Source organism: Felis catus, chromosome B1 (genome assembly GCF_018350175.1).
Source record: "Felis catus isolate Fca126 chromosome B1, F.catus_Fca126_mat1.0, whole genome shotgun sequence".
Lineage (NCBI taxonomy): Eukaryota > Metazoa > Chordata > Mammalia > Carnivora > Felidae > Felis > Felis catus.
The window spans coordinates 126,308,156-126,317,900 of NC_058371.1; positions in this window are offsets into that span (position 1 = coordinate 126,308,156).

Consider the following 9,745-nt stretch of genomic DNA (forward strand, 5'->3'; position numbering starts at 1 on the left):
AGAGCCCAACGCGGGGCTCAAACTCACGGGCTGTGAGATCATGACCTGAGCCGAAGTCGGACGCTTAACCGACCAAGCCACCCAGGCGCCCCAAGGTAACCATCATTTAAAGCAAGCCAAACAGAACACTGAAATTATTAGAATTCCTCTAGAGAGTATGTTTAGTTGTCTTCTATTGTCCTTTTAATGGCCTATCCGTTAGCAACTTGTGAGAATTCTATATCAAACTCAAAGCTTTTTCCATTCAATCATATAGAGAAGGTCTAAATAAATAGAAAACAGGAATAATTAACTTATCTTTCCAACAGACATTAATAGGAGATCTCGGGTTCAAACTCCACTGTAGCAACTAACACCACATACAGGCTTTATTATTTTTCCATCACAAACTAATTTTAATAAATAAATAGAAATATATATAGGAAAAGATAGACCCCAAAACCCAGTCCCTCACTCATTTTTTCATTTACTTGAATTCTAGCAAGTGTCCAAGCTTGGTCCTAAAGAAGAAATTGAGCATGCCAAACTTGCCTAATAAATTGATGTGCTAGGGTCCTTAAGAGTTGCATGAAAGTTTTTCATGGGAACACGGAGTTAGAACGAGGAAAAGAGGTCAGCAGTCCACCCTTCTCACATCTTAGTCCCACTGCACCTGTTTGGGCCTTGTGCCTGGAGAGTCTGTATGCAGAAGCTGAAGCTGCTGTTTTCGGAAAGGACAGGATGCAAGCAGTACTACTCAGTGGTTAGGTGTCCCAGTGAGTCAGGGCACAGAGGAAAGAGCACTTTGCCCATTTCTGCATAAAAATACTTGCCATCAGCACATGATAGACTCAGGGAATACAGCACCATCTGTTCATATCCAAGAGATGTGTAAGCAAAGCCCACCTTGAAGCACAATTCCAGCAAGAGCCATTCACATTGGAGTCATGAAGATAGTGCTCCCTCACGCGGTGCCAGGCATCGCCTATATGGTCCTCCATGGACCTACCGGCAGCCATGTTCAGAAGGTCAGTAGACTACAGTTCAGCAAAATTATGAGCATTGTCATTTTGAGCCCCTCAAGCAGTTTCTAATCAGCAGAAATCAAGAAGGGGGCTGGAGTAGAGACCGTGAGAGACCTACTCAAATAAGATGTTCCTTTCAAACTTCTGGAGATCACTCCAAAGACAAAAAGTCAATGCAATTCACCCTGGAGCTTTGTAATCATAGACAAACATACCCTCTATACAGCATCCTGTCCTGTGCTTACCTCATTCTGTAAAACCTCCACTTCTAGAGGGTTGAGGGCATTGTTCACACACAGAGTGATATACATTCAGGTTTTTCTTGCTCTATTCATATTTTAATTTAAACACAAATACTAAAATCCCCATGGGTGCTCTCTTTGTTCCTGACTACATTCAGCATTAAGTCATAAAACAGAAAAGATTGTCTCTTTTCCCTTCCAAATCCCGAGTGGTATTAAAAAAAAGAAAAAAGCTCCCATAAACATTGGTTGTATGGCCAGGTTTGGTAGAGGCATGATCTTTCCTTTCGTGTTCCAGTTTATTGCCTACCTCTAATTTGGTCTACCCACAGGATGTTACTGCCAAAAAGGTGATGTTGAGAATGGAAGAACTGCCTCAGATACATTTTGCCCTCAAAATAACTTCACTCTAAATATTAAGATCATTTAATAAAGTGTCATCTCCCCTTAAAATATTCTTGTTTTGCCCTCGGACGCTGATCTCTTATACGAATATAATAAAACCTGTGAAAATGCCTCATAGAAATGATTTCCTCTCCACTTATATAAAATCTCCACTTCACATTGATGTTCAGTTTCAGTGCTACAAACCAAGACAACCTAAAAACAGCAAGAAAAAGAAAACCCCAGGAAACTCTGCCAGCAAAGTCAACTTTCCCCCACAAGATCCAAATATTCCAGGTTCACAGTACACATGAAACCTTTCATCCTATTGCATTGGAAAGGCTATTTCCAGCGTTCTGCTCATTGATTTTTTTTTTTTTAACTTTTAAATATCTTAATCCCTTGGATCATGCCTCACACTGTAGTTCTCACTCTGGACATGAGACTGTTAAGCTCTAAGTGACAGACTTTTATTTAAGAAAACGCGGCTCGCTACTTTAAACAAAATAAATTCACTTCCTCATACAGATTAAAGTTTGAAGACCGCCCCTCCCTCCCCAAGGCTCGGTCTTTAGACTCAGCTAAATGCTTAAGGAGCAGTTTACCTGGTATTCTGACAAAAGTTACATCAGAGGCCCTTTGTTAAATGTCCTTTCAGAGGTGATAAATGAGAAAGCACTTTACCAGAAATTGATTTCAGCAAAACTCTTGGCCCACTTAAAGCTTTTTCTCACACTGTTCTCTCTACTGATGTAAAGTCCAGGTTTACAACTGAGGACAGGCACATCTTAGAGTCAGAAATACTTCTTACCATATAATAACGATGATCATGAGAATTGAGACTTCCACTAAAATTAAAATAGATTCGCTTAATCTAATGATCACAGGGGACTATTTCAGAATGGATTCTAAGCCATTAGTAAGCTTTCTGTTTTAGTCGTATTAGAAGTTATTCCCTTCATGAAAATTACTTAATTCAAATATCTATTGGAGCTAACCATATATTTTTATGAGTGAGCTGGCTTTTCCACTTCTGAGATAGTGGAAATCATTTTTATTTGTCTGATGTAAAGATATATTTTATATGTCAGTGACTTTGCCACCTCTTTTTAAAATTCAATGCATATTTGATACCTGGAAAAGTAGACCCTCAGTTTTAAATTTTCTGATGGAAAAGCAATTACATTTCAAGTAATATTTCAATTATACTTTCCATGACTCCCGTGGCACTAAATCTGAGCTGAAGGCTTCTTCTTCTTTCTTTTTTTTAATTGTTTTAAATGTTTATTTTTCAGAGAAAGAGAGAGACAGAGCGTGAGCTGGGGAGGGGCAGAGAGAAAGAGAGGGAGACACAGAATCCGAAGCAGGTTCCAGGCTCTGAGCTGTCAGCACAGGCTTGAGCTCACAAACCATGAGATCATGACCTGAGTTAAGTTGGACATTTAACTGATTGAGCCATCCAGGCACCCCTCTTCTTGCTTCTTAATACCTGCCACCAAGTACAGATTTAATGAGGAACTGAATGTGATAACATTGTACCTAAATTTTGAAGGTGAAAAACAGTAACTATGTTTCTGGATTCAACTATGCTAACCACATAAATAGTTTTACTGTTTATGATTAAACTGAATGGTCGATTTAATACAAAAAACAAATTTGATCAGATCACTTAAAACAGTCAAATTGTCTAACAATATCATTAACATTTATATTAGTTAAGGTTCTAAAACTTTAAAATTTTTCTTTTACCACTTAATAAACAAAACTTTCAATCTTAACAAGACATGAAATGAATGGTAATTAAAAGTAACAGCCAAAAATTACCAAGAAACTGATGCTTGATGTTGTACGAGAACAAAGGGGGTGTATGACAATGGATGATAATTATAGCCTGGTTTACGCAGCACAAAAAAACCATAATCTGAATATTTTAAATAGAAAACATGTGAATAGGTTGTGTATTTTTATGTAAACTGACATAAATATGCTTGTATATTTTATGAAGAATAAGTGCCAGGATCCAAATGACAAATTGTAGCAGGTATAAGATTCATAGCTGGGTTTGTAGTTTATCCCATCTCCCCTTACAGGAAATGAAGATGGGGCGGGGGCAGGGCAGAGACTGTCGATTTGGTCAAGGGCAATTGATGCTTATAAGGACGTACTTAACTTTCCTGGCTAGCATTTTACAATCTTGCTTGCATCGTAACAAACTGGAAAACCACTTCTACGACAATTTTGTCATAATATGGTGACATAGTCCTATCCTTATTTACGAGGGTGGCTAGACAGAGGGCAAGCAGGGATAAGAAATCCAGCCCAGGGGTGCCTGGGTGGCTCAGTCACGTGAGCATCCGACTCTTGATTTCAGCTCAGAGCAAGATCTCATGGTTTGTGAAATCGAGACTGCACCTGGCTCTGGAATGATAGCGCAAAGCCTGTTTGGGATTCTCTCCCTCTCTGCCGCTCTCTTTCTCTCTCTTTCTCTTTCTCTTTCTCTTTCTCTTTCTCTTTCTCTTTCTCTTTCTCTTTCTCTTCTTTCTCTTTCTCTCTCTCTCTCTCTCTCTCTCTCTCAAAATATGTAAACTTAAAAACAAAAAAAGGAGGGGCGCCTGGGTGGCTCAGTTGGTTGAGTGTCCGACTTCAGCTCAGGTCACAATCTCATGGTCCGTGAGTTCGAGCCCCAATTCAGGCTCTGGGCTGATGGCCCAGAGCCTGGAGCCTGCTTCCGATTCTGTGTCTCCCTCTCTCTCTGCTCCTCCCCCGTTCGTGCTCTGTCTTTCTCTGTCTCAAAAATAAATAAACGTTAAAAAAAAATAACAAAATAAAAAATTTAAAAAAAACAAAAAAAAAAAAAAAGAAAGAAAAGAAAAAAGAAAAGACACCCAGCCCAAATGAATAAAATGTGTGTAGAGTAGTTAAGGAAGTAAGGTGTTTGGGTTTTTTTTAACGTTTTTTTTTTTTTTTTTTAATTTTGAGAGAGACAGAGACAGTGCAAGTTGGGGAGAGGCAGAGAGAGAGAGGGAGACAGAGAATCCCAAGCAGGCTCCACACTGCCACCACAGAGCCCAACATGGGGGTCTAACTCATGAAACTGTGAGATCGTGACCTGAGCCAAAACCAAGCGTCAGTCACTTAACCAACTGACCCACTCAGGTGCCCTAAGGTGGCAAAGTTTTTAAACCCCGGGTATGTATGATAAATCTAAACCAAAAATTAGACAAGGTCATTCTTCAATGATCAGAATGAGAAAAAACAATCAAATACGCTTTAATGAGCAGGAAAAGATAGAGCTGTAGTTTAGTTCAGGAAAACAACAACAAGAACAACGACAACAACCAGCCCTCTCAACAGGGCCAGAGATTTTGATTGTAAAGCCTGTGGCTTGCACAAGGTCTACCAGCCCAGAAGGCCAGGGAGAGCTCAAGTCTAGCTGCACTCTTCTTGCCTAGCTGTTTTACATTGGTAGGGGTCAGTGCCTGCTCAAAGAAGGGGCACTTTTTTCTAATTTTGACAACGGCAACCTTTGGACAAACAGAGGGCCTGTTTTAAAGAAAATGCTAAATGTTTTGTAGTGCTCGGGAAGATAAAAATCACATATACTGCTATAGGAGTAAAATTAGTGCAAGTTGCCTAAAAGGGAAATTCAGGAATATGTGTAAACCTGAACATGTTCCATAGCCCTTCAAGTCCCATCTTTGGGAATTTATCCTAAGGTTAGTTGTGGTGGCTTTTAAAATGCATCCACAGAACCTTGTAACACTCCACCCTTCAAAAGATGAAGCCTAATTCCTTGCCTTGAATGTGAACCAGATGTAGTGAGGATTCACTTCTAACAGACACAGCATTCCAAGAGAACCGCTGTGTGAATTCTAAGGCTAAACCATAAGAAGAACAGCTTCTTTCTCTATCTATCTGACTTTAGAAAGTCTCACTTCTCTCAATCACTCCGGGATGAAAGCCAGGTGCCATTTTGTAAGAACACTCAAGCAGCCTGTAGAGGGGCCCATGTGAGGAGGGACTGAGGCCTACTGTCATATTCCAACACTAAAATTTGCCAGCCATGAGAGTCAGCCATTGAAATCAAGCCTTCAGCCTCTGACAAGACTTCAGATGACTCTTCAATAAATGGTGTTGGGGAAACTGGAAAGCCACATGCAAAAAAAAAAAAGTAACTGGACCTCTATCTGACACCACACACAACAGTCAAGTCAAAATGAGTTAAAGACCTGAACATAAGAACTGAAACCATAAACCTAGAAGAAAACATAGTGGGTAAGCTCCTTGACGTCACTCATGGTGATGATTTTGTGGACTGACACCCAGAGCAAAGGCAACAAAAGGAAAAATAACTAAGTGGGACTATATTAAACTAAAAAGCTTCAGCACAAAGTAAATGGTCAACAAAATAACCTACCAAATGAGAGAAAATATTTGTCAGGTGTGTATCTGATAAGGAGTTAATATCCAAAACATATAAAGAACTCATACACCTCGATAGCAAAAACAAATACTCTAATTTAAAAATGGGCAGAGAATCTGAATAGATGTTTTTCTAAAGGAGACACAAAAATGGCCAATGGCTACATAAAAAGGTGTTCGACATTACTAATCATCAGGGAAATGCAAATCAAAATCAAAACCATAATGAGATATCGCCCCACACCTATTAGGATGGCTATCATCAAAAGACAAGCAGTAAGTGTTGGTGAGCATGTAGAGAAAATACAATGCTTGTGCACTTTTGATGGGAATATATCTGGTACAGCCCCTATGGAAGTCAGTACAGAGTTTCCTCAAAAAGTTAAAAACAGAGCTACCATATGATCCAGAAGTCCCACTTCTGGGTAAATATCCAAAGGTTCACAAAGAGATACATCTGCCTTTCCATGTTTATTGAATCAAGATAGAAGAAACTTAAGTGTCTGTCAGTGGATGACTAAGTAAAGAAAATGTATGTACATTCACAATGGAATATTATTTAACCATGAGAAAGATGGACATTTTGCCATTTGTGATAGCATGGATAGACCTTGAGGACATTATGCTGAGTGAAGTCAGATAGAGAAAGACAAATACCATATGATCTCACTTATATGTGGAATCTAAAAAGGCCAAACTATGGGGCGCCTGGGTGGCGCAGTCGGTTAAGCGTCCGACTTCAGCTCGAGTCATGATCTCACAGTCTGTGAGTTCGAGCCCCGCATCGGGCTCTGTGCTGACAGCTCAGAGCCTGGAGCCTGTTTCAGATTCTGTGTCTCCCTCTCTCTCTGCCCCTCCCCCCTTCATGCTCTGTCTCTCTCTGTCTCAAAAATAAATAAACGTTAAAATAAATAAATAAATAAATAAATAAATAAATAAAATAAAAAGGCCAAACTCAGACTAGAATGGTGGTTGCCAGGGATGAGAGGTGTGAGGGAAACGAGGAGATATTTATCAAAGAGTACACACTTGTGGTTATAAGATGAATAAGTTCTGGAGACCTAATGTATAGCATAGTGATTATAGGTAATATTTTATTATATATTTATATAAATATTATATTATATTAATATATGATATTATATATATTAATATAATATATAATATAGTAATACATATACATACATAATACAGTAAAAGACATCATTTTTTTAATGTTTAATTATTTTTGAGAGAGAGAGAGAGAGAGACAGAGCACAAGCAGGGGAGGGCAAAGAGAGAGGGAGACACAAAATCTGAAGCAGGCTCCAGGCTCTGAGCTGTTAGCACAGAGCCTGACCCAGAGCTCAAACTCACAAACTTTGAGATCATGACCTGAACAGAAATTGGACACTTAATTGACTGAGACACATAGGTACCCCTTCCTGGCTGACATCTTGCCTGCTACCTATGTAAGACCCCAAGCCAGAGCCATCCAGCCATGCCTCTAAAATCTCACAGAAAATGTGAGGATTAGTAAGTATTTATTGTTATTTAAAGTCACTAAGTGTCGGATAATTTGTTAATGCAGCAATAGACAATACAGATATATACAAAGCTTCAATGGTCATCAAAAGAAAGCTGGAGTAGCCATACTTATATCAGACAAAACAGATTTTAAGATAAAAACTGTAACAAGAGATGAAGAAGGGCATTATATCATAGGTAAGGGGTCTATCCACCAAGAAGATCTAATAATTGTAAATATTATGCCCTCAACTTAAGGGATCCCAAATATACAAATCAATTAATCACAAACATAAAGAAACTCATTCATAATAATACCATAATAGTAGGGGATTTCAACATCCCACTTACAACAATGGACAGATCATCTAAGCAGAAGACCAACAAGGAAATAATGGCTCTGAATGACACACTGGAGTGCATGGACTTAACAGATATATTCAGAACATTTCACCCTAAAGCAGCAGAATACACATTCTTCTCAAGTGCACATGGAATATTCTCCAGAATAGATGAATACTGGATCACAAATCAGCTTTCAACAAGCACAAAAAGAACAAGAGCATACCTTCCATATTTTCAGACCACAACACTATGAAATTGGAAGGGACCACAAGGAAAAATTTGGAAAGACCATGAAAACTTGGAGATTAAAAAACATCCTACTAAAGAATGAATGGGTTAACCAAAAATTAAAGAGAAAATTAAAAAGTGCATAGAAGCCAATGAAAATGAAAACACAGTAATCCAAAACCTCTGGGATGCAGCAAAGGCAGTCATAAAAGGGAAGTATATAGCAATCCCAGTCTTCTTAAAGAAGGAAGAAAGGTCTCAAATACACAACCTAACCTTACATCTAAAGGAGCTGGAAAAAGAACAGCAAATAAAGCCCAAACCAACAAAATTATATTATGAGCAATTATACACCAACACATTGGGCAGTCTGGAAGAAATGGACAAATTCCTAGAAACATATAAACTACTCAAACTGAAACAGGAAGAAATAGAAAATTTGAACACGCCATAACCAGTTAAGAAATGGAATCAGTTATCAAAAGTCTCCCAACAGGAATGCTCTTGCACTGTTGTTGGGAATGCAAACTGGTGCAGCTGCTCTGGAAAACAGTGTGGAGGTTCCTCAGAAAATTAAAAATAGAACTACCCTATGACCCAGCAATAGCACTACTGGGAATTTATCCAAAGGATACAGGAGTGCTGATTCATAGGGGCACATGTCCTCCAATGTTTATACCAGTGCTTTCAAAAATAGCCAAATTATGGAAAGAGCACAGATATCCATCAACTGATGAATGGATAAAGAAGATGTGATTTATATATACAATGGAATACTACTTGGCAATGAGAAAGAATGAAATCCTGCCATTTGCAGCAATGTGGATGGAACTGGAGGGTATGATGTTAAGTGAAATCAGTCAGTCAGAGAAAGACAGATATCATATGTTTTCACTCATATGTGGAAGTTGAGAAACTTAACAGAAGACCATGGGGGAAGGGAACGAGAAAAAAAAAATAGTTACAAACAGAGAGGGAGGGAGGCAAACCATAAGAGACTCTTAAATACAGAGAACAAACTGAGGGTTGAAGGGGGTAGGTGCAGGGGAAAGGGGAAAATGGGTGATGGGCTTTGAGGAGGGCACTTGTTGGGATGAGCACTGGATGTTGTATGTAAGCAATGAATCATGGGAATCTACCTCCAAAACCAAGAGTATACTGTTTACACTGTATGTTAGCCAACTTGGCAATAAATTATATATATATAAAAAAACCTCCCAACAAACTGGAGTCCAGGGCCAGATGACTTTCCAGGGAAATTCTACCAAACATTTAAAGAAGAGTTAACAGCCATTCTTTTGAAGCTCTTCCAAAAAATGGAAATGGAAAGAAAACTTCCAAATTCATTCTATGAGGCCAGCATTATCCTGATTCCAAAACCAGACAAAGACCCCACCAAAAAGGAGAACTACGGACCAATTTCCCTGATGAACATGGATGAAAAAATTCTCAACAAGATACTAGCAAACTGGATCCAACAATACATTAACAGAATTATTCACCACAATCAAGTGGGATTTGTTCCTGGGATGCAGGGCTGGTTCAATATCCATAAAACAATCAATGTGATACATCACATTAATAAAAGAAAGGATAAGAACCACATGATCCTTT